Consider the following 25,893-nt stretch of genomic DNA (forward strand, 5'->3'; position numbering starts at 1 on the left):
TCGTTTTATGCTACCCGCAATTTTACATCTGGTCTTCATGAACGACGAGTGAGGTTTTCATATTCTGTCGCTCGCAAAGCGGAACCTATCGGTCCTACAGGAAAAAATTAACAAGACCTTTTTGTAGGAAATTTAATGTAGTTAAATTTTGTACTGGAATACGTTTTCGCTGGAAGCCACGGTTTTCGAGTTGTTCAAGAAAAATGTACAAAAAGTGGCTTTCAAATCCACTTCCACCTCCTCATTTGGCCTCACCAGGGCTGAGTGGTTTCCGTGCCAGACCTTCCTACTCCAGAAAACATTTCTGAGGAGCTGCCGCGAGTCCCACCCGAGTCTTTCCGCTCCGAAAGCGGCGATGCTAGTCATTCGACTACCAAGGCGATCACCGAGCGAGGTGGCGCAGTGGTTAGACACTGGACTCGCACTCGGGAGGACGACGGTTCAATCCCGCGTCCGGCCATCCTGATTTAGGTTTCCCGTGATTTCCCTAAATCGCTCCAGGCAAATGCCGAGATGGTTCCTTTCAAAGGGCACGGCCGACTTCCTTCCCCGTCCTTCCCTAATCCGATGAGACCGATGACCTCGCTGTCTGGTCTCTTTCCCCGAAACAACCAACCAACCAAGGGGATCATCGGTAGTTGAATATACATTGAAGTGCCAAAGAAACTGGTTGCGTATTCAGATAGTGAGGCAACATACGCCGCTGCGGTCGGCAACGCTTATATAGGACAACAAGTGTCTGGTGCGGTAATTAGATCGGTTACTGCTGCTACAATGTCAGGCTATCAAGATTTAAGCGAGTTTGAACGTGGTGTTATAGTCGGTGCACGAGCGATGGGACACAGCATCTACGACGTAGCGATGAAATGGGGATTTTCCCGTACGACCATTTCACGAGTGTACCGTGAATGTCACGAATCCGATAAAACATCAAATCTCCGACATCCGGAAAAAGATCCTGCAAGCACAGGACCAACAACAACTGAAGAGATTCGTTCAACGTGACAGATGTGCAATCCATCCGCAAATTGCTACAGAATTCAGTGCTAGGCCATTAACAACAGTCAGCGTGCGAACCATTCAACAAAACATCATCGATATGGGCTTTTGGAGCCGAAGGCCCACTCGTGTATCGTTGATGACTGCACGACACAAAGCTTTACACCTCGCCGGAACCCTTCCACCCGTCGACACCGACATTGGACTGCTGATGACTAGAAACATGTTGCCTGGTCGGACGAGTCTCGTTTCAAATTGTATCAAGCGGATGGACGAGTACGGGTATGGAGACAACTTCATGAATCCATTAACCCTGCTTGCCAGCAGGGAACTCTTCAAGGCCTTCGAGGGTCTGTAATGGTGTGGGGCGTGTGGAGTGGCACTGATATGGGACCCCTGATACGTCTGGATACGACTGTGACAGGTGACACGTACGTTAACATCCTCTTTGATCACCTGCATCCATTCATGTCCATTGTGCATTCCGACGGAGTTGGGCAATTTCAGCAGGCCAATGCGACACCCCACACGTCCAGAATTGCTACAGAGTGGCTTCAGGAACAGTCTTCTGAGTTTAACACTTCCGCTGGCCACCAAAATCCCCAGATATCAACATTATTGATCATATCTGGGATGCCCTGCAACGAGCTGTTCAGAAGAGATCTCCATCCTCTCGCACTCTCACGGTTTTATGGACAGCCCTGCAGTATTCACTGTGTCATCTGCCTCCAGCACTACTTCAGGTTTTAGTCGAGTCCATGCCACGTCATGTTGTGGCACTTCTGCGTGTCCGCGGTGCCCTAGTCTATATTAGGCTGGTGTAACAGTTTCTTTGGCTCTTCAGTGTATATTGTATTCCATGCTTCTTGAACAATACTTGAAATAAATATATTTGAAAATAAAACGATGAAAGGTTCTGTGAAATCATTAATCGCCTTAAAGTAAGAAATACCATTAGAGAAACATTTGACGTGTGTTTGAATGATGCTGGAAATCATCCACAACAAATGAAATGCTGACTGAAATTTTAAAGTTCAATGTTTAACTCAGAATATTAGAATTTTGAAGAGCACATGGGGATATTCCACTGGTGGAATTTCACTGACCAGGAGACGGTGCCTACTCGTTGTTTCTGGAGAATGCAAATCGCCTCTATAAAATCAACATACCTGTAGATTTCACAAGTAGAGATCCTGTGAAACTGAGCTCGATCTATTTCTCCATGAGTCCACAACGCCCAGGTTCATGCCGTGTTCCTTGACATCAGGAGTGCATTTAACACCGCCCCACACTGCTGTTTAGTGGGAAAGAAAAAATACGAGCTTGTCAAGTATCGTGGCAGATTTGCGATTGGATTCAAGACTTCCTTTCAGATGGAACTCAACACGTCGGTCTTAGCAGAAGAAAATCGACACATGTGGAGGTAATTTCCGGTGTACCCCAAGGAAGTGTGGTAGAACTCTTACTGTTTATAATATAGGTAAATGATCTAATAAAAAGCATCGTATGCTCTTTAAGGCTGTTCGCAGATAATCCCGCTGTCTATAACAAAGTAGCAACACCAGAGAATGATAAGAATTTGCAGACCTACCTCCAGAGAATTGGTGAACGGTGCAAGATCCGGCAGTTGCCGTTGGACGTACATAAATGTAACATACTGCCCATACATAGGACAAGAAAACCACTGCTCTACAGCTGCACTATCTCGATACGTTGCAGGTGATGCCATGGGACAGATCATAAAACCAAACGGACTTGGGGTTTCCGACACCACGAACGGAATGCAACAGATTCTATGTACATTTACATTATTGTGCAGTCAATTTTGTAGGGAAACAAACCGGATTAGTTTAGCAGGGATATTTTTTTACCAAACTGTTGCCATAAGCTTTGATGTAAACCAAGCATTTTTTTCCGTGATGGTAAGTATAGGTTCTGATAATTGACTATGAATTAATGACTGTATCATGATTGCAAACGCCATGAGAGGTAGATGCTCCTTTTGTCAGACTTTAGACCGGAACTCTTAGACTACTATACTAAAAAGTTCTACACGCTGAAAATTATTTTTGGGTGACAATTGACTGGAATCTGAACTATAAACAGCCCTTCTTCATGCTTGTGTTTTTCCATGAACACCGCGAGCTCAATGTTTCTGGTCATGCGAGAGATTTCCTCAAGTATTATTTGTAACCTTCTGCCACAGACATACATAACAACAAATAAATATCGGCCATAAGCTCTTTTCGATCCATGTCCTACTTGTCTGAGATAAATAAGGGCCTCATGGTTGGTAATGAGCGAATGTAATGGCCAAGTCACTGATACTGCAGAAGCGACAGGCATTCCAAGGGTAACTTGAAAATATCAGTAAGGAGCTGTCAACGCGACGTCGAAGGAGATCTTCATACTCGCCAGAACTCAGGAAAGGCTAGAGCAAGCACTAGGGATCACAACCGAACCATTATAAATGCCTATATCGATGACCCATTCATGTCAGCTACAGAAGTAAGCAGAATCTTCGTTCTGCAAGTGAGTGCCACTACTGTCCACTGCCCGCCGGTTCCTATTACAGCAGGCATACAAGAAAATGAGCGATTGCCTCTCGTCATCGATAAGCACGCATAGCGGTCTGCCCACAGCATCTCCCAGTAGCTGCGACATTGTTGAACGGCTCGACTAAAACGTTGTTTCTTCGGACGAGAATGGTATGTTTTCTTTGCGAAGATCCAATGCTCTCCAAATTATTTGTTGCCACAGTCCTGAGTGAAAGGATAATCTTGGTTATTTGGTAATGGATGACGGCAACAGAGTGAGAGAATTGATAGAAGTTTAATTTAGGGTGGATGTGGACAATTGTTCTCAATATATTCACATTTTAAAAGAGTATACGCTACCAGCAGAAGAGATTCCTTCCACCCACTTAATGTACGATAGCAGAAGAGAGCACACATCGAAAGCAACCAAAAATTAGCAGATCAGATACTCAGGAATGTCGACTTTGGAGTCACCACCAAAGACTACAGACTTAAATCGAATCGGGCAGTAACTTTTTTTTTTTTTTTTTTTTTTCTCTCTCTCTCTCCGATTCTACGTAGAACCTCCTCATTCCTTAACTTATCAATCCACCTAATTTTCAACATTCGTCTATAGCACCACATCTCAAATGCTTCGATTCTCTTCTGTTCCGGTATTCCCACAGTCCATGTTTCACTACCATGCAATGCTGTACTCCAGACGTACACCCTCAGAAATTTCTTCCTCAAATTAATGCCGGTATTTGATGTTAGTAGACTTCTCTTGGCCAGAAATGCCTTTTTTGCCATAGCGAGTCTGCTTTTGATGTACTCCTTGCTCCGTCCGTCATTGGTTATTTTACTGCCTAGGTAGCACAATTCCTTAACTTCATTGACTTCGTGACCATCAATCCTGATGTTAAGTTTCTCGCTGTTCTCATTTCTACTACTTCTCATTACCTTCGTCTTTCTCCGATTTACTCTCAAACCATACTGTTTACTCATTAGACAGTTCATTCCGTTCAGCAGATCATTTAATTCTTCTTCACTTTCGCTCAGGATAGCAATGTCATCAGCGAATCGTATCATTGATATCCTTTCACCTTTTATTTTAATTCCACTCCTGAACCTTTCTTTTATTTCCATCGTTGCTTCCTCGATGTACAGATTGAAGAGTAGGGGCGAAAGGCTACAGCCTTGTCTTACACCCTTCTTAATACGAGCACTTCGTTCTTGATCGTCCACTCTTATTATTCCCTCTTGGTTGTTGTACATATTGTATATGACCCGTCTCTCCCTATAGCTTACCCCTACTTTTTTCAGAATCTCGAACAGCTTACACCATTTTATATTGTCGAACGCTTTTTCCAGGTCGACAAATCCTATGAACGTGTCTTGATTTTTCTTTAGCCTTGCTTCCATTATTAGCCGTAACGTCTGAATTGCCTCTCTCGTGCCTTTACCTTTCCTAAAGCCGAACTGATCGTCACCTAGCGCATTATCAATTTTCTTTTCCATTCTTCTGTATATTATTCTTGTAAGCAGCTTCGATGCATGAGCTGTTAAGCTGATTGTGCGATAATTATCGCACTTGTCAGCTCTTGCCGTCTTCGGAATTGGGTGGATTAAAAGTAACATTACTTTATTTTAAAGTTCATTATTTGTGTAATTATTTTTTTATTCGCCCACAAAAGAATGCAGCAGTTATCACAACCCTTGAGCGAATACAGTTCTCCACAATGACTATTTGTGGTCCTCAAGTAAATAGAAAAACCGACCTAATTTAGTTACAGTTGCTAATTTCTTTTTCGTCATTGTGTCGTAATGGTAATCCTTCAAATCCAACCTAAAAGACTACTTCCTCTCTTTTTCATTAGCTGTGTAATTACACACAGATAGGAAAAAAACTCGCAAAACCAAAGAGTCGTGCAACATAAACGAAAGCTAGTAGGCGTGTTCCTGCATCTAAGAGATGATGATCATTCAAATTTCGTGCAAGTAGCTCGACTAAGAGGTTGCAAACCATGTTCGTTTTAAATACAAACTCTAATGGTCGTGCATGTTAATTACCTTTGCGATTGGACGTGGTGAGTTGATCTTAGTCAAGAATCCCTTTAGGGTGACAAACAAGCCATTGTCGACACCTCATCGAGTTTGCACGAGGCCGTGTAATAGAGCTAAGAGGAACTAACTGTTTCCTCTCTGATATTGCAGAAAGACTTGGCAGGAATGTAGCCACTGTACGTGATTGGTCGCAGCGGTGGTCAAGAGAATGTACAGTCGCAAGAAGACCGGGCTCCGGACGGCCACGTAGCGCTACCGAAAGCAAAGACCATCGTGTTTAGCGTATGGCTCTGGCTCATCGTGCAGCATCTGCAGCAGCAGTATGAGCCGGGGTTGACCCTACAGTGACACAATGAACTGTTACATAACGGTTAGTTCAAGGACAGCTTCGAGTCAGACGCCCTGTAGCTTGCATTCCACTGACCCTAAACAACTGTCATTTATGACTTCAGTGGTATCAAGGGAGAGCTCATTGATGGGAAGTGTGGAAGTCTGCTGTGTTTTCTTATAAAAGCTAGTTCAGTTCGGTGCCAGAGGTGGCAGTTTATTGGTTAGGAGCAACCTAGCTGAGGGCCTGCAACCAACCAGTCTGCTTGCTAGACAGACTGGACCTACACCTGGAGTTATGGTCTGGACTACGATTTCGAATGACAACAAGAGCACTCTTCGTAGTTATCCTATGCACCCTGACTGCAAATTTGTACGTCGGGGAAGTGTGGAAGTCTGCTGTGTTTTCTTATAAAAGCTAGTTCAGTTCGGTGCCAGAGGTGGCAGTTTATTGGTTAGGAGCAACCTAGCTGAGGGCCTGCAACCAACCAGTCTGCTTGCTAGACAGACTGGACCTACACCTGGAGTTATGGTCTGGACTACGATTTCGAATGACAACAAGAGCACTCTTCGTAGTTATCCTATGCACCCTGACTGCAAATTTGTACGTCGGTCTGGTGATTCGACCTGTCGTGCTGTGGTTGTTAAACGGCATTCCAGGGGGAATTTTCCAATAGGATAACGCTCGCTCAGACATCGCTGTTATATCGCAACATGCTCTACGGAGTGTCGACATATTGCCTTGGTTTTTGCGATCACCAGACCTGTCTAAAAAATGGTTCAAATGGCTCTGAGCACTCTGGGGCTTAACATCTATGGTCATCAGTCCCCTAGAACTTAGAACTACTTAAACCTAACTAACCTAAGGACATCACACAACACCCAGCCATCACGAGGCAGAGAAAATCCCTGACCCCGCCGGGTATCGAACCCGGGAACCCGGGCGTGGGAAGCGAGAACGCTACCGCACGCCAGACTTGTCTCCCATCGAGCACATATTGAACATCACTGGACGACAACTTCAGTTCCATCCACAAACAACATTAACCGTCCCTACATTGACCCACCAAGTACAACAGGCATGGAATTCCATCCTACAAACTGACAGCAGGCAACTGTGCAATATAATGTATATTTTCATTCAACATTCTGGTGGTTACACCGGATATTAATGAACCAGCATTTCACATTTCCAATTGCTTATCTGGCGCTTACTTTTACCTGCGATTCTACAATGTTAATCACTTCAGTATATTTCCTAGATAAATTAATTGACAAAATTCTGTTACTTTACATTTACTTTACGAGTCGCGATTTTTTCCAGTCACCATATTTTACGATTTGTTCACAAAAGAATGAAAAGTACACACAACCCTCGAATGAAAACAGCTCTGCACAGTGGTTATCTGTGGTCCTAACATAATAACAAAATTATATAATTTATTTTCACTTACAAATTTTTAAATTTTTTTATTTGGTTCATTGTTTCATAATGATGAACCATAACATCACATCGAAAAAGACTACTTCTTCTCGTTGTCTTTATTACCTATAACGATATACACTGTCTGACAAACGAAGTGCAGTGAAGGAAATGAGGAAACGAAACGAAACTTCCAGGGTTAAAAGGGTATGTGCTGTTACTTCAGTGGTTACAAAACTGAATCAGATATCGAAATTATTTGGCAGTATGGACCCAATTATCAGTACTGCGTTGCACCCCGCCTGTCATGGATTCACACACGGAAACGATTGGAAAAGGTGTCATAAAGGCGCTATATCCTCTCCTGAGGCCATCTGACCTACAACTGTTGTACCTGGCTTTTAATATGTTGAATACTGGCACTGGGACAGAGCTGACTGGTCCCACACAAGTTCTATCGGGGACAGGCCTGGGGACCTTGCTGGCGGCAGGAGGACCTCAACATCACGCAGTCTGTTCATAGAAATACGTGTAATGTGAGGACGAGGGTTGTCCTGTTCAGAAACGGCACTACGATTCTGTCGCGAGAGATGTAATACATAGGACGGAGGATACCCGTGACGTACCGAAGTGCTGTCAGATTTTTCTCAATGACTGCCTGTCGTAACCTGAAGTCATATTCGATGACTCATCACACTATAACTCCAGGAGGAACACCGCTGTGCCTCTCCAGAATATTAGAAGCCGCTATACTCGCTGACGGTGGTTTTCCTGGGCACTACAGAACGGCGAGTCATCGCTGAACACAATGCGATGCTATTTATCAGCAGTCCATCATTCCCGGGCACGACACCATTCCAAATGCGGCCGTATCTGTTGTGGTGTTAACGGTAGGTTAAGCATGGGACGACAGTTCCCCAGTCCGCTTGCCGGTAGTCTCCGACTAATTGTGTGGGAGACACAGAATGTTGGAGGGAGTCCGTCTCTAGTTGTCGGATGGCAGACAATGATGATAAGGCGTTACGCTGTGCTTCGTGCACATTGCGGCCAGCGTCCTTTGTGGTGGCCACGCATGATCGCTCCTAACCTGGACCACGTGCTTGTCTGCCCTCACGTTCCCTTGCAGTCCAATAGCGGACCACTGTCACATCCGAATGCCCTACAGATCTTAATATTACACGATCCGACCAGCCCGCCTAATGTAGACCCACAGTGGGTCCCGTTCCAACTCAGTCACGTACTGATAACGCTGTCTCATATGTGTACACGTTATCTCCGTGTCCCTCACAATAATCTCTCAACATCTGACACTGTTCACGCCCCTTAAATATTGGCCGGTCGGAGTGGCCGAGCGGTACTAGGCGCTACAGTCTGGAACCGCGCTGCCGCTGCGGTCGCAGGTTCGAATCCTACCTAGGGCATGTATGTGTGTGATGTCCTTAGGTTAGTTTAGGTTTAAGTAGTTCTAAGTTCTTGGGGACTTATGACCTCCCTACCATAGTGCTCAGAGCCATTTGAACCATAAATATTTTACCATGCCTGGTAACGACACTGTGCTAATGCACTCTGGTGGCCGTTCTACCCGTTTCAGATAATTGCGATTCTAATCGTTTACATACCCACCGATAGTTTGTACGTCAGCGAAATTACATTAACGTCTGACCATGTTTTGTGAGTGCTTCGCTATTTTTGTGAGGTACTGTATCCTTACCGTCACAACAGATATTTGATATATATGAAATGTATTCTCAGTTGCGAATACAGGACATCATCAGTTGTAGAACTGAGTGACAACAATGAAAATATCTGCCGATCCCGGACTCAAACCGGGATTAACTGCATATCGTTAGCGGTCGCCTTGTAATTCCGCTATCTAAGCACTAATTACGGCCCGATACACACTTCCCTATGTCGTCTACGGTGAGTCTACAACCTGGACTCGTACATCCATTATGCATATTCCCCTATAAGGGAGACACCGTAAATGAAAATCGTTTACCCGTTGTCGTTGATAAATACAGGGTGACAATTCTACATCTACATGATTACTCTGAAATTCACATGATTACTCTGAAATTCACATTTAAGTGCTTGGCAGAGGGTTCATCGAACCACAATCATACTATCTCCCTACCATTGCACTCCCGAACAGCACGCGGGAAAAACGAACACCTAAACCTTTCTGTTCGAGCTCTGATTTATCTTATTTTATTTTTATGATCATTCCTACGTATGTAAGAAGGGCTCAACAAAATATTTTCGCATTCGGAAGAGAAAGTTGGTGACTGAAATTTCGTAAATAGATCTCGCCGCGACGAAAAACGCCTTTGCTTTAGTGACTTCCATCCCAACTCGCGTATCATATCTGCCACACTCTCTCCCCCATTACGCGATAATACGAAACGAGCTGCCCTTTTTTTCACCCTTTCGATGTCCTCGGTCAATCCTACCTGGTAAGGAGACCACACCACGCAAAATATTCTAACAGAGGACGAACGAGTGTAGTGTAAGCCGTCTCCTTAGTGGACTTGTTGCATCTTCTAAGTGTCCTGCCAATGAAAAGCAACCTTTGGCTCGCCTTCCCCACAATATTATCTATGTGGTCTTTCCAACTGAGGTTGTTCGTAATTTTAACACCCAGGTACTTAGTTGAATTGACAGCCTTGAGAATTGTACTATTTATCGAGTAATCGAGTTCCAACGGATTTCTTTTGGAACTCATGTGGATCACCTCACAGTTTTCGTTATTTAGCGTCAATTGCCACCTGCCACACCATACAGCAAACTTTTCTAAATCACTTTGCAACTGATACTGCTCTTTGGATGACCTTAGTAGACGGTAAATTACAGCATCATCTGCGAACAACCTAAGAGAACTGCTCAGATTGTCACCCAGGTCATTTATATAGATCAGGAACAGCAGAGGTCCCAGGACGCTTCCCTGGGGAACACCGGATATCACTTCAGTTTTACTCGATGATTTGCCGTCTATTACTACGAACTGCGACCTTCCCGACAGGAAATCACGAATCCAGTCGCATAACTGAGACGATACCCCATAGGCCCGCAGCTTGATTAGAAGTCGCTCGTGAGGAACGGTGTCAAAAGTTTTCCGGAAATGTAGAAATACAGAATCAACTTGAGATCCCCCTGTCGATAGCGGCCATTACTTCGTGCGAATAAAGAGCTAGCTGTGTTGCACAAGAACGATGTTTCCTGAAACCATGCTGATTATGTATCAATAGATCGTTCCCCTCGAGGTGATTCATTATGTTTGAATACAGTATATGCTCCAAAACCCTACTGCAAACCGACGTCAATGATATAGGTCTGTAGTTAAATGGATTACTCCTACTACCCTTCTTAAACACTGGTGCGATCTGCGCTATTTTCCAATTTGTAGGTACAGATCTATCGGTGAGCGAGCAGTTGTATATGATTGCTAAGTAGGGAGCTATTGTATCAGCGTAATCTGAAAGGAACTTAATCGGTATACAATCTGGACCTGAAGACTTGCCCGTATCAAGCGATTTGAGTTGCTTCGCAACCCCTAAGGTATCTACTTCTAAGAAACTCATGCTAGCAGATGTTCGTGTTTCAAGTTCTGGAATATTCCATTCGACTTCCATGGTGAAGGAATTTCGGAAAACTGCGTTCAATAACTCCGCTTTAGCGGCACAATCGTCGGTAACAGTACCATCGGCACTGCGCAGCGAAGGTATTGACTGCGTCTTGCCGCTTGTGTACTTTACACACGACCAGAATTTCTTCGGATTTTCTACCAAATTTCAAGGCAATGTTTCGTTGTGGACCCTATTAAAGGCATCTCGCATTGAAGTCCGTGCCAAATTTCGCGCGCCTGTAAATTTAAGCCAATCTTCGGGATTTCGCGTTCTTCTGAACTTCGAGTGCTTTTTCCGTTGCCTCTGCAACAGCGTTCGGACCTGTCTTGTGTACCTTGGGGGATCAGTTCCATCTCTTACCAATTTGTGAGGTATGAATCTCTCAATTGCTGTTGCTACTATATCTTTGAATTTGAGCCACACCTCGTCTACATTTGCATAGTCAGTTCGGAAGGAATGGAGATTCTCTCTTAAGAAAGCTTCTAGTGACACTTTATCCACTTTTTTAAATAAAATTATTTTGCGTTTGTTTCTGGTGGATTTGGAAGAAACGGTAATGAGCCTAGCTACAACGACCTTGTGATCACTAATCCCTGTATCAGTCATAATGCTCTCTGTTAGCTCTGGATTGTTTGTGGCTAAGAGGTCAAGTGTGTTTTCGCAACCATTTAAAATTCGCGTAGGTTCGTGGACTAACTGCTCGAAATAATTTTCGGAAAAAGCATTTAGGACAATCTCGGAAGATGCTTGCTGCCTACCACCGGTTTTGAACAAGTATTTTCGCCAACATATCGAGGGAATGTTGAAGTCCCCACCAACTATAACCGTATGAGTGGGGTATTTATTTGTTACGAGACTCAAATTTTCTCTGGACTGTTCAGCAACTATATCATTGGAGTCTCCCCTTCATAGCCGCCATATCCCTAATGAGCCCCATTACGCGCCTAACATTGGAGCTCCCAACTACCAATAAGCCCACCCTCTGCGATTGCCCGGACCTTGCAGTCTGAGAATCATCCTCTGAAACAGGGTAGGCAGCTGCATCTGGCTCAGCCAGAGACAGTACCTGAAACCTGTTTGTCAGACGCACCGGGGAGGCTTTCTGGTCAGCCTCCGGGGACGTCTTTCGCTGCCTGCCACGCCTTGGAACGACCTCCCAATCAACCACAAGCGAGGGCTCAGCCCCACTTCGGACAGCAACCAGGGCAACCACAGTGGCAGACCGATCAGGGGACAGACGGGACGAGGTTGACATCCCCGTGATACCCAAGTCCGGCTCCCCACAGTGGTGCCCATTGGCAACAGCCTCAAGCTGCGTGACCGAATCAGCGCCGCCTGCAACTGTGAGCGAAGGGATGCCAACTCAGCCCTCATCCGAACACAGCAATCACAGTTCCTGTCCATTCTAATCGATGTTGAACAACAGTTACTGAAACACGAGTCCGTGCGTAGATAACGCAAGGGAAACACGCAAAGAATGTATGAACTGACCTGTTCAAATACCTAACGACTGTGCTACAATCTGCCTGAATTTACAATTACAGCAACTAAAACTAGAAATTGCACCTCCTATACGAAACTATGTAACAAATAAGTGAGCTAGGAGTATACGACTTGCTGCTGGCAGCTGCTGTCGAACCGCGGCAGGGAGCACACTGGCTGTGACCAACCGACACTGGCCGTTTAAAACAAAAACAGAAGACAAACGACTACGCGAATTATACTATTCAGGTTCTAAAACGCGATGCTACAATGCTCAAATACTATAATACTCCCGAAATTTATGAAGTAAACAATGCAAGTACCCAAAAACACGCAAATAAATTAAGAATTAAACTATGTAACAAATAAGTGAGCTAGGAGTATAAGACTTGCTGCTGGCAGCAGCTGATCCAACGGCGCCAGGGAGCTACAAGAAAAAAAGGTAAATTACTTACAAACTAAGGCATACACACACTTTATTCAGCATGTAAAAGTCAATACAGATATTCGGATTTAGACTAGGACATGTCCGGACCCGCCAGGTTAGCCGAGAGCGCTAATACCCTGCTTCGTGGACGCGGGGAGGCGCGGTGGCCCCGGATCGAAACAGCCCGGCGGATTAACTACGAGGGTAGGTGTGCCAGCCACCCTCGATGTGGTTTTTAGGCGGTTTTCCACATCCCACTAGGTGAATACCAGGCTGGCCCCCACATTCCACCTCAGTTACACAATTCACAGTCATTTGAAATACGTTCGCACTGTTTCGTGATTTAAACTAGATGCAGACGGCTGGGGTACAGTGATTTCGTCCCCAGGAGGTATGGGGTGACGGCAGGAATGGTATCCGGCTACCACTTCAAATTAACATTATCAAATCTGATTGTAACTACGCGAACCCTGCGCAACCTGCGGGACTAAGGCGTCAACAAAAGAAGTAGAAGAAGAAGTTATGACATGTTCGATACGCCTGCCATCATTGGCGCCGGCCGCTGTGGCCGAGCGGTTCTAAGCCCATCAGTCCGGAACTGCGCTGCTGCTACGGTTGCAGGTTCGAATCCTGCCTCAGGCATGGCTGTATGTGGTGTCCTTAGGTTAGTTAAGTTTAAGTAGTTCTAAGTCTAGGAGACTGATCACCTCGGATGTTAAGTCCCATAGTGCTCAGAGCCATTTTAATCATCATTGGCGATGATGTGGCGCAGACGAATAGCGAAATTCCGCATGATCCGCTGAAGTGCCGGAACATCGATGCTTTCGATGATCTCCTGAATGGCTGTTTTCAGCTCATCAATAGTTTTCCGGTTATTGCTGTACGCCTTGTCTTTAATATAGCCTCACAAAAAGGAACCTTAAGGAGTTCAGATACGGAGAAGATGGTGGCCAACCAAGCTCCATGCCAGAGGCCTCTGGGTACCCCAGAACCAGAATGCGGTCCACAAAGTGCTCATCCAGAACATCAGACACTCTCCTGCTTCGATGGAGTCGAGCTCGGTCTTGCACGAAGCGCATCTCGTCGAAATCAGGGTCGCTTTGGATAATGGCGATCAAATCATCTCCCAAAACATTTACGTACCGTTCAGTAATCACCGTGCCATCAAGAAATATGGCACCGATTTTTCCGTGACTGGACTTCGCACACTACACAGCCACCCATTGAGGGTGAAGAGACTTCTCGATCGCGAAATGCGGATTTTCAGTCTCTAAAATGCTGACGGAGGTCATTATTCGCAATTGCAAATTCATCTGATATGTACACTTATTTGAGGTGAAAGATTTAGGTGCGTGACCCTGTAGAGACGTAGACGTTACGCACGACACGAGTCTCAGCCAGTGGGCATTATTGAGCTGAACACCACACGGCGGCACAGCGCAGCCAGGACTCGATCCGCTGTGCGCTACGCCGGTGGCCGTCAAAAGTTTACGCCGGCCGGGGGAACCAGAGGAAATTGCGACACGCGGCGCCGGTCCCCCTGCGAACTCTGCTACAGAGGGGCGGGTGGCGGCGCTGGCGTGCCGCCGCTATCAGCCGCTGACGGCGCCGGCCCGCGTCGCGTTACGCGAGCTGCACAGGCGTCAGCAAGCCAGCGCTCCCCACGCTCCCTGACGTTCCCCGACGCGACAACCGCTACGAATGTTAGGCACGCACGTCAAAACGGATACATTCCAGTTTAGTAAAGGCTGGATTTTCCAGGTATCCGAAAGCACTGGCGTAAATGCTTGCAGTAACGTATCGGAATGCGACATTTAGGCATTGTGCAATAATTCGAAACAAACTTCTGTCATACCAAACAGAACACAAAACGTCGTGCTGAAGAATTCCCACTATGTTGTAAGGAAAGAAAATTTAAATTACGTGGAAGAAATCGCATAGCTAGTCCGACAGTGTTCAATTTTGGGTACACTCCTATTCCTTACATATGTCAATGTTCTGGTACTTTTTGCAGAGAACACTAGTGTTATAACAAATCCCGCCGGACGGAGTGGCCGAGCGGTTCTAGGCGCTACAGTCTTGAGCTGTGCGACCGCTACGGTCGCAGGTTTGAATCCTGCCTCGGGCATGGATGTGTGTGATGTCCTCAGGTTAGTCAGGTTTAAGTAGTTCTAAGTTCTAGGGAACTGATGACCTCAGAAATTAAGTCCCATAGTGCTCAGAGCCATTTATAACAAATCCCGCTAGAGAGTAAGCCACAGAAAAATTACTAATGATGTTTTTGACTAAGCGGTTTTCTGAAAATAGACACACTCTTAGTATTGAAGGGGAAAAAAACACTACATTCGAATACGAAGATAATAACTGTTCTCGATCGAACAGATACCATTGGTGACCGTGCAGTTTCTCTAGAATAATGATAATTAATTGAAACCCTCAGCTGCCGACAGGTGTTGTTGATATAGCTCGATGGGGACAGTTGAAAATGTGTGTGCCCCGACCGGGAGTCGAACCCGGGATCTCCTGCTTACATGGCAGACGCTCTATCCAGCAGAGCCACCGAAGCCACAATGAATAATACGACAGCAGGGTTTATCCCTTCCAAGCTCCCTGTGAGACCCACATTCTCAACTGTCCGCAATCTACATACGTAATGTACGTTATTGATATTTGCCCATCCACTCATTACTCGCGCCTATTAACTGCTGTGCGAATCCGCACAGGTTGCCCGGACTCTTGCGGGAATCGTCACCTTAGTGTGCGCGAGTAATGAGTGGATGGGCAGATGTCTATTAGTTACTTTACGTATGTAGATTGTGGACAGGTGGGAATGTGGGTCTCATGGGGAGCGTGCAAGGGATAAGTTCCTGCAGTCACGCTATTCATCTCTGTCCTCGGTGGCTCAGATCATTGTCGTGAACCGAAAATACGTTACAAATGATAAAAAGTACGCAATACATTTGGCGGCTTCACCCTTGTGTCAGCAATGAGGCGTGCTGGATACGGACGACCATCGGCTGGTCTGCTGCGAGGCATTGGCTGTCTGGATTCACGCAAGAAAGATAATAGCGTTCATGCGGCGCCCTATGTATACGGCAGTCTGTTCTGACGCAGTATTTTTTCCAGAGGAAACGTATTCTCCGCGTCATAAGACGAACGCAGTGGCGTGGATCACAGGTATGACGGTCCATTACATCTCTAGAGACACACGTACGAGCTTCCTGAACGTCCTGGATTACTGGCAAAACTTACAAGATGGACACACAAAACTATTACGGCTACAAAAGTACAAGGATTGGTATGCCAATTTCCTAGTAACGGTTTTTGCGGACACGCCATATACACTCCTGGAAATGGAAAAAAGAACACATTGACACCGGTGTGTCAGACCCACCATACTTGCTCCGGACACTGCGAGAGGGCTGTACAAGCAATGATCACACGCTCGGCACAGCGGACACACCAGGAACCGCGGTGTTGGCCGTCGAATGGCGCTAGCTGCGCAGCATTTGTGCACCGCCGCCGTCAGTGTCAGCCAGTTTGCCGTGGCATACGGAGCTCCATCGCAGTCTTTAACACTGGTAGCATGCCGCGACAGCGTATGTGCAGTTGACGGACTTTGAGCGAGGGCGTATAGTGGGCATGCGGGAGGCCGGGTGGACGTACCGCCGAATTGCTCAACACGTGGGGCGTGAGGTCTCCACAGTACATCGATGTTGTCGCCAGTGGTCGGCGGAAGGTGCACGTGCCCGTCGACCTGGGACCGGACCGCAGCGACGCACGGATGCACGCCAATACCGTAGGATCCTACGCAGTGCCGTAGGGGACCGCACCGCCACTTCCCAGCAAATTAGGGACACTGTTGCTCCTGGGGTATCGGCGAGGACCATTCGCAACCGTCTCCATGAAGCTGGGCTACGGTCCCGCACACCGTTAGGCCGTCTTCCGCTCACGCCCCAACATCGTGCAGCCCGCCTCCAGTGGTGTCGCGACAGGCGTGAATGGAGGGACGAATGGAGACGTGTCGTCTTCAGCGATGAGAGTCGCTTCTGCCTTGGTGCCAATGATGGTCGTATGCGTGTTTGGCGCCGTGCAGGTGAGCGCCACAATCAGGACTGCACACGACCGAGGCACACAGGGCCAACACCCGGCATCATGGTGTGGGGAGCGATCTCCTACACTGGCCGTACACCTCTGGTGATCGTCGAGGGGACACTGAATAGTGCACGATACATCGAAACCGTCATCGAACCCATCGTTCTACCATTCCTAGACCGGCAAGGGAACTTGCTGTTCCAACAGGACAATGCACGTCCGCATGTATCCCGTGCCACCCAACGTGCTCTAGAAGGTGTAAGTCAACTACCCTGGCCAGCAAGATCTCCGGATCTGTCCCCCATTGAGCATGTTTGGGACTGGATGAAGCGTCGTCTCACGCGGTCTGCACGTCCAGCACGAACGCTGGTCCAACTGAGGCGCCAGGTGGAAATGGCATGGCAAGCCGTTCCACAGGACTACATCCAGCATCTCTACGATCGTCTCCATGGGAGAATAGCAGCGTGCATTGCTGCGAAAGGTGGATATACACTGTACTAGTGCCGACATTGTGCATGCTCTGTTGCCTGTGTCTATGTGCCTGTGGTTCTGTCAGTGTGATCATGTGATGTATATGACCCCAGGAATGTGTCAGTAAAGTTTCCCCTTCCTGGGACAATGAATTCACGGTGTTCTTATTTCAATTTCCATGAGTGTACTTGGGGTGTGCCGGGTGCGCAAAGATGAGCGGCGATGCTTTCGTTGTGAAACCGACCAAGTAATGTGATCGACCAAGAACACTATGCGAGTTTGCGACCTACGAAAAACTCACACTTAAACAGTTAGCAAATGGATGTACTTCACACTTTGTTTTCATATCTATAAATACGTCTCTTTAGGGTGCCGGAGGTGGCCCCACTCTGACTTTGTTGTTATTTCATGCTGCATGGTAGGACGGGAGCGAGGTTCCTTCTAGGACTGTTATCATGTGGCAGGACGTACTATATTTATTTTGTGAATAATAAAGGTTTATGTTTCTCCTATATAAAATATATAAATAAATAAAAAGGTGAATAGAGCGTCTGCCATGTAAGCAGGACATCCCGGGTTCGAGTCCCAGTCGGGGCACACATTTTCAGCTGTCCCATCGAGGTATATCAACAACACCTGTCGGCAGCTGAAGGTTTCAGTTAATTATCATTTACACTACATTCGGTTTTGTAGAAGAAATAAGAGTCATACGAACAGCTGACTTGGCACATAAACAGGAGTCAAACAACATCGTAGAATGCTGAAAATGTTTGGTTGTACATATTGCTGAAAACTCGGACTGGATGAACTATTGTATGCGTATTACTGATCTCCTCGAATAGTTGCTAGGCTTGGAAACAAAATAATTAACCTCCTGACATAATTTGCATATTTCCAGTCAGTAATTATGGAATAATTTTCTGGGCTAACTCGCCATCTGCAAAGAAAGTATTGATTGCAGAAACAGTAAGAATAATATGTGGATCGTAGACCTCATGCAGGTACCTCTTCAGGAAGACAGGAATTTTAACTGCAAATTCGCGATACATATATTCGCTGATGATATTCGTCATAAATAATCCATCAGAAGTCGAAAATAACAGTGTGGACCGTACCTACCTACAACACTAGAGGAAAAAATGGCCTTTATTACCCATTATTAAAACTGTTAGAGCCTCAGAAGCGAATTCAACCAACTTTTTCATCATTTGCCAAGTGACATAAAATGTCCAACGCAAGTTTTAAATGTGACCCAAAATAATTTCTTCTCGGCATATCTTTCTGTCACATGGACTAATTTCTAGATGAAAACAGATAACCTACAAAAATAAATAAATAATAAAAAGATCTGATTTTTAAGTGTTCTTGTTTGAGTAGGGCTAAGAAATATTGTATTCATTAATGTTAACAGAAATCATGTATACATATCTTATAAAAATAGTCGTTTCACGTTATTTTGATAAAAGAATCATTCAAAAAGTGTATGGAACATGTAACCAACCAACCAACTAACAGTGGGTTTGGCCCCCAATCTCGTAAACACTAGAATTAGTTCCGGCGCATCTCTCGCGGCCTACCGACCTCGTCTGCGCAGTGCGGCGTGCAGTTTTTCCTCGGCTAAGTAATGTAGATTCATGGTTCAAATGGCTCTGAGCACTATGGGACTTAACGTCTGAGGTCATCAGTGCCCTAGACTTTAGAACTACTTAAACCTAACTAACCTATGGACATCACACACATCCATGCCCGAGGCAGGATTCGAACCTGCAATCGTAGCGGTCGCGCGGTTCCAGACTGTAGCGCCTACAACCGCTCGGCCACCCGGCCGGCAATGTAGATTCATGACTGGGTACTACGGTGCTATAGCTTTATACTTGACATGGCCAATAGTTTAGTCTTCAATAGCTTCTGAAGAAGGCCACATTATTTTGGCTGAAACCTAGCTAAAGATTCGTTTCTATTTGCAACTGAGGCTGATGTGTTATATGTTTAACTATCACTGTTGCTCACAGGGCTGCAAGATGTTAAAAATTCATCATTAATTCCCATTTATTCTCTATGTAAATATGCATGATGACGAAAAACACTTCAGACATGAAATAAATATAAAGGGATTGGTAATAGTGTAACATAAATAACACTACATCTTATTTGATACTGTCGCCACAGTGTGAGAAGCACGCTGTTGTATAAAACGCTTTCATTGGTACGTGCGCCATTTTGCTGTCAGCAATAAATAGTAGTGTAAGATCAAAGCAATCCCAAGGTAACTTCCTCGAATATAGCAAATTTCAATGTGACAATAGCATTTACAAGGAAGTGCCTACTGCCAGGAACCTAGCAGGTTCATGAATGCTTATTTGAGGGCATCCATGATGTATTTCGTTTCATCGCTCCTTCAAGCGCATTACAGACCCATCAGAACAATCTTTGTACTGTTGTTGATAATTCTTCCGGGTTATATGGCCTTGGTCCACGGAATTATTCTATTCCTAATGTTTTGTCCAATACTACGTTGGACATCTTCAGAGGTATGGCTGGTCCTGCTGAGTCCTGCCGACTAACGAGTCTGGCGTCGGAGAGCGGCCTAAATACCGAGGAAAGAGGGCGTGGTCGTGGTCTAGCTTGCGGTAAAAAAGCCTTAGATGAATTTTTTGATTATCTTAATAGCATAAACCATAAAATTCAGTTTACCATTGAAGTGGAAAAAAAGTGTTAGTCATCAGGCAGACCGATGACAGTCTAAAGCATAAAGTGTTTCGGAAGAGCACACATACTGATAGATACTTACATAAGAACCCCTATCGTCACCCACAACAACAAAAGGTGTAATCAAAAGTTTAGTGGATAGGGCAAAACGGATTTTTACGCCGGAACATCTGGATACGGAACTGAATAATCTGAAACAGGCCTTCGAAAAGAATGGGTACACAAACAAAGAAATTAATTGAGTTTTAAGACCTAATTACCGCAGGCCAAAGGACAAGGATGGTACACAGCAATGGAAGAACACGGTGTCTTAACCTTTCATTAGTAAGGTTACAGATGGAATCGGCAAAATTTCGGTGAAACATAAAGTGAAACCGGTATTCAAACCTACCAGAAAAAGAGGACAAGTACTTCGTTCTGTTAAAGATAGAAGGCCACCATTATCATCTAGCGGTGTATATATAATTCCGTGTATTTGTGGCAATGTCTATATTGGTACTACGAAAAATGTGAATAAGAAGGTAAAGGAGCATAAAAGTCTTTGCCGACTGTGAAAAATAGATAAATCAGCCGTTACGCAACATGCACTTCAGTCAGGTCACCATGTAGTTAAGTTTACTGAAACTACAGTTGTAAGTGCTACCACGAACTATTATCTACGACTGTTTAGGGAGGCTATTGAAATTTATAAGCATGAAGATAATTTTAATAGAAAAGAAGAGGCCTTGAAATTAAGCGAGATATGGACAGTGGCGTTAGAGAGTCAATAAGTGATTTTTATCTATGACGAACTATTATCGATAGTTACATTTTATCTTTCACTAGTTTTCTCTCTGCTACTATGTGAAAGCTAGACCACGCCCACTTTCCTCGGTATTTAGGCCGCTCTCCGACGCCCGACTCGTCAGTCGGCAGGACTCAACAGGACCAGCCATACCTCTGAGGATGCCCAACGTAGTATTGGACGAAACGTTAGGAATAGAAGAATTCCATGGACCACGGCCATATAACCCGTTATAATTATCAACAACAGTACCATCCGGTCGTGAAAGCCTTAATTGTGTAATCTTTGTACTACTCTACGGAGGTGTCGCACATTCGTCATGTCAAAGATAAAAACTAAACTCCTCCCGAACAGGCCATGAACCAACGGCACTGACCGGTCGCCGTGTCATCCTCAGCTCACAGGTGTCACCGTATGCGGATTATGGGGGGGGGGGGGGGGCATGGCAAAGATAGGACACTGAAATAACAATATATCATGACCACCCGCCCAAATATAAATCCAAAATGAGGCCCCATTCGAACGCAGCCAGGTGCTGATGACGCCGTCTCATACGAGTACGGGGTATCTCCGAGTCATTCAAAATGACCAGTTAACATCTGACATAGTTCATCCCTCTCACGTGCCCCTCTAGGTCTGTTAACAAAAATGAACACGATCAGCACTAACGAACTCTTGTGGTCGTTCTGCATGTCGCAGGGAGTTACATTTCTAATCATTCACATACCCGCCGATGATCCGTACATGTATGTGTTACGTTGACCCCCGATCAATTCTTCCGAGTCCTTCAGTTTTGTTTATTATTTTTCACTTTTTTTTTCCTTTTTGGTAGTGAAATTTATCGTTACAGCAAAAATAAACGCAAATAATGAGATGCGTGAAGATCATTGCCTGAAGATGAATATTTCAGTTTGTATTTAAAATTTTGCTACTTTGTGTGAAATTATTCTATATTACTGAGGAGATGATCAAAATTAATGTGCTTGCGTTTCGAAATTAGTGATAGGCTTAGCAATGACTTACGAAAATCGCTGTTACTTCCAGTTTTATTGGTATGGACATTGCTGCTCTTCTGAAATTGCGATAGTTTACTTATAACTTATTATTTTAGTGAATACAAATATTATGCAAATAAATACAAATATTTATCAACAAATTGCCTTCTATTAGGAAAGTGAAATGCGCCCAAAAGACTGTGATACGACTTTCAAAGCGAGAGAGAACAGCAGTCGGTCGTCGTTTCCCTTCTAGCTTTATTAAAGCGGATTCAAATTTCGGCTAGCAAATATCCATTGTCAGTGCAATATTTCAGAGTCTTTATACATGCCCTAGCAAGTCTACACCTGTTGTTCGGGTTTCTGTCACAGTTCTTCAACACTGCTTTGCAGAGAGCACATCGCTTGGAATCTTTGTTGTTCTCTGTCGATAGTTCACCACTGCTTTTTGTACTGTAAATGCAGCGACGGTCCTCTGCAGTGGCAGATGAGGCTGTCTGACGACTTTTCCTTCCTGTTTGCTTTATCTGCACTTCACATTGTCGTCGTTCGGCAGACAACACGCGGTGCACATGATCTTATCGCCGAGTAAATATTATTATTATAAATATTATTTTATCAGCGACTGACTCCGGTTTTTAAAGCGCACAAGATGCCACAACGATTGAACGACAACAAGTGTTTGTGTTTTCATATTATTCGTTTTCTTTTTCAGTACAACGTAGGTTTATTTACGGCTTAGATGATTCACATATTTTGTCATATCTGGATTTAATGTTGTTGCTGAACGAGAGAACATGTTTAGCAAGACAAGTTAAAGCGTTTAATTAATTCTGCAGCACTAACATAGCAGATTTCTAACCGAAGAGGACATTATCAAAATAAAAAATGTAACACTTGCTTTCTTTATTGTCCGCTGATAGCAGACTGAACATTTCCGCGGTCCCTGAAGATATGCACAACACAACAGTTTCAGTGAATCATTTACATGGAATGCCGAATCAAGCGTACTAGAAGGTGGTGATGTAATCCCCGTTATTCTTTGCAAAGTTAATTAACCGCTTATTGTTCAATTATTTCGAACTGGATGAAAAGTTATATCCGAACCAGAACGAACCAGACTGTGGTCCGCTGCGAGATAGCTAGTCTCTTTGAGACTCTTCAGCTGTTAAGCAGAACTGGTCGTATAACCTCGTTTTTAGTGGCTCGGTAGCGCTTTTATTGATATCTTGACAATAAAAGCACCGTATCTGGCACCTCTTATGGCACGCTCAGGCTACTTCCCTTTGTTTCTTGCAGTGACAAAATCGAGTTCTGAATCATAGCCCCATCTAGAAGGGTGTCTCCGATCTGATAAACATACAGAAGACTATATCCCTATTGATCTCCTCGCGATGAGCCGACCTGCCGCTCTTCTGTGGGTACTACAACTCCTAGATACAAGAAAGCCTTAGGAACATCACATTTTGTAAATGTCAGATTGTGAGATCGAGCAGTTACTGAAAATACACTTACCCTCTTGTTTTCCGAAACCACTACAGTAACTCATCGTCACAAAATCCGAGATATAGACGGTAAGCTTACGAGAGACCGCGATATGAATGGAGGATGTGCACTTCTAGTTTTATATTCTCGTCGCTTGAACTTCGGTATCTTCATTTGTTTTCACTCGATAATTTTTCAGCGACCTCCTACGTGACGGGAACAAAAACTTATATGTTACCCGATCTAGCAGAATACTACAAACTCACACTATAAACTGCCCTACGAAATAAAAGAATACTTTCATAGCACAATCGTATCTGAAAATAAGAATACACTGCATAAAGCTTTCGGACGAATGAAAACCCACACAGGAACTCCGACACACCATTATTCCGTCGAATCGAGTAAAATTTATAATTAACCACAATCACAAACGCATAGTTCTGGAGCAAAGGTCGTAAAACGACAGCGAAACAGAGACGAGTGCGCAGATGAATTTGATTTGTGTCTGTAGCTGCGGTTTTGCTGAATTAAACTGCTGCTGTGTTATGCTATGGTTGTGGTGCTCCACTGCACGTAATGCCGTGCGTTGTAACGCATTTCTTACAGAAAGTGATTCTGGAAAAAACGTTGTTGAAAATTTTATTTTTATTTTCTTTTTTCACAGTTATTTTACATCGTAATTACTTATTTACCGCCGGCCACGGTGGTCTAGCGGTTCTAGGCGCGCAGTCCGGAACCGCGCGAATGCTACGGTCGCAGGTTCGAATCCTGCCTCGGGCATGGATGTGTGTGATGTCCTTAGGTTAGTTAGGTTTAAGTATGGCTCTGAGCACTAACGGACTCAACTGCTGTGGTCATCAATCCCCTAGAACTTAGAACTTCTTAAACCTAACTAACCTAAGGACATCACACACATCCATGCCCGAGGCAGGATTCGAACCTGCGACCGTAGCAGTCGCACGGTTCCGGACTGCGCGCCTAGAAACGCGAGACCACCACAGCCGGCTTAGGTTTAAGTAGTTCTAAGTTCTAGGGGACTGATGGCCACAGTAGTTAAGTCACATGGTGCTCAGAGCCATTTGAACCATTTTTGAACTTATTTATCTTATATGTTAGGTTGTTCAAAAGGCTCTGAGCACTATGGGGATTAACATCTGAGGTCATCAGTCCCCTAGAACTTAGAAATACTTCAACCTAACTAAGCTAAGGACATCACACACATCCATGCCCGAGGCAGGATTCGAACCTGCGACTGTAGCGGTCGCGCGGTTCCAGACTGAAGTTCGGCAACACCGGCTGGCGTTATATGTTAGACAAATACTTCATTCATGCTTCCAGTACGTTAGGCATATTTAAAACATGTGACTTTTAGATTTCTTTATTAATAATATTGCACATTACAATACCGCACGTCGACTACCTTACTGCAGTGCTATTTCTACAGTACAATCTACACTGAGGTCGTAAGCCATGGTATACCTCCTAATAACGTGTCGGACATCCTTTTTCTCGGCGTAGTGCAACAACTCGACTTGGCACGGATTCAACAAGTCGTTGTAAGCCCTTTGCAAAAATATTGATCCATGCTGCCTCTGTAGCCGTCGAAAATTACGAAAGCTTTGACGGTGCAGGATTACGTGCACGAAGTGACCTCTCGATTACGTCCCATAAATGTTCGGGTGGATTCATGGCGATCTGGGTGATCAAACCATTCACTCGAACGGTCCAGAATGCTCTTGAAAGCAATCGCGAGCAGCTGTGGACCGATGATATGGCGCCTTGTCATCCATAAAAGTTCCATCGTTGTTCGGGAACAAGAATTTCACAGAAGGCTGCATATGGTCTCCAAGGTGCCCAACATAGCAGTTCCAGTCAATGATTGATTCAGTTGGACCAAAGGGCCCATAATGTTCCATTTTAAGGAGCAATATTTTGTGGTTTACTTACTCTAAGATTGAAGACAACTGTGCAAGTTAAAATGACGTATTTAATGTCGCAATATTAGCACAAAAACTCACGCTTTTACACAGTTTTCAATGTGACAACAGAAACAATTGTCAGGATAACATATCTCGTCAACATCAAAAAGTGAAATAATCCTAAACACAACAATATTAAATATTAACTCTCAGAAGGCTAAATTATCCTAAACACGTCAATATTAAAGTTTAACTAGAAGTTTTTGTACAATGTTGTTCCTACACTTACATTATGATGCTCGTCAGTACTAGGAAAATCGTCCGATTCCAGTTCAAAGTTCGGTACTATTTTAGGATGACAACAAAGTCAACGGTAGATGGTTAGTTATGTGACAAATTGAGCAAAAGGTTACCCAAGGTCGCTCGAGTTTACAGTGGACAGAAGCTGGAGAACCAACAAGTTTACGCCTCTGCATTCGGTATTAGCCTTAAGCTGCGATGAGCTGTAGTCTGCTAGACCACTCTCTTCCACTGAAATTCTTATAAAACTAATTACACCTTTGCTGAATTT

At 44.7% G+C, this 25,893-nt stretch overlaps 1 protein-coding gene and 1 non-coding gene across 3 annotated transcripts in view; one reads left to right on the forward strand and one right to left on the reverse strand.

Annotated features, from left to right (window-relative positions):
* Positions 1-25,893, forward strand: part of LOC126353759 (transmembrane ascorbate-dependent reductase CYB561) — an 898,705-nt gene that overhangs the window by 172,833 nt on the left and 699,979 nt on the right. The gene's annotated exons all lie outside the window — the stretch shown is intronic.
* Positions 15,354-15,427, reverse strand: Trnat-ugu (transfer RNA threonine (anticodon UGU)). The gene has a single exon. It is a non-coding gene; the product is annotated as a tRNA-Thr (tRNA).

The sequence above is a fragment of the Schistocerca gregaria genome, chromosome 3 (genome assembly GCF_023897955.1).
Source record: "Schistocerca gregaria isolate iqSchGreg1 chromosome 3, iqSchGreg1.2, whole genome shotgun sequence".
In the NCBI taxonomy this organism is placed as follows: domain Eukaryota; kingdom Metazoa; phylum Arthropoda; class Insecta; order Orthoptera; family Acrididae; genus Schistocerca; species Schistocerca gregaria.